We start from the raw sequence: 758 nt of genomic DNA on the forward strand, positions 1-758 counted from the left end.
TCGGCTGGGGCCAGCTCCCCCAGCCGTGTCCCCTCCCAGCCTCTTGTGCACCCCCAGCCTACTGGCTGCTGCTGGGGTGCTGGGAGCAGTGGCAAAGGCGATGGCTCTGTGCCAGCCCTGCTCGGCAGTAACGAAAACACCCCAAACATCCCTGTGTTATCCCTGGGAAGAAAATTAACTCTACCCCAGCCCAAACCAGCCCAGCTGTCTTAGGACTTACTGTCTTAAGACTTGTGTGATACGTAGCTAACAGAAAACGTTAAGTGGGATGTAGGTTAGGTGATTGTCGGCCTCACGCACCTTGCGGACATGTGGCTTAAGATCATTGTATTGCAGTTAAATTACGTATTGCCATTTTACCCCCAAACTCCAATCAGGATAAAACATCAACTGAGCTGAAGATTCTAAAATGATAAGGTACACACATGGCTCCTACCTCAATGAGCAAGCAGTTCCGAGAAACTGCATCTGCAAACACCTGGTGGATAGTGCAAACCCAGCTTTAAAGGTTCAGTGAGTAGGAGTTTGCAGGAGAAAGGCCTACGGGAAGTGCTAGGAAGGATATGCAAAGTAAATATAATTTCAGAACTCTCATTTATTCACGGCCGATGTACAGTGCTACAGATGTCCCCGAGAAAATGGTGAAGTTTGTGGAACGGATAACACAGCCGGTGGCCTTGCTGCCAGCAGTGCACGTGTCTGGCAGCCCCCGGGTGCTGCTGCCGCTGCTGCCGGAGGGACAGGAGACGCACGGGGAG

Source organism: Buceros rhinoceros, unplaced genomic scaffold (assembly GCF_000710305.1).
Source record: "Buceros rhinoceros silvestris isolate BGI_N320 unplaced genomic scaffold, ASM71030v1 scaffold34067, whole genome shotgun sequence".
NCBI classification, from domain to species: Eukaryota; Metazoa; Chordata; class Aves; order Bucerotiformes; family Bucerotidae; genus Buceros; species Buceros rhinoceros.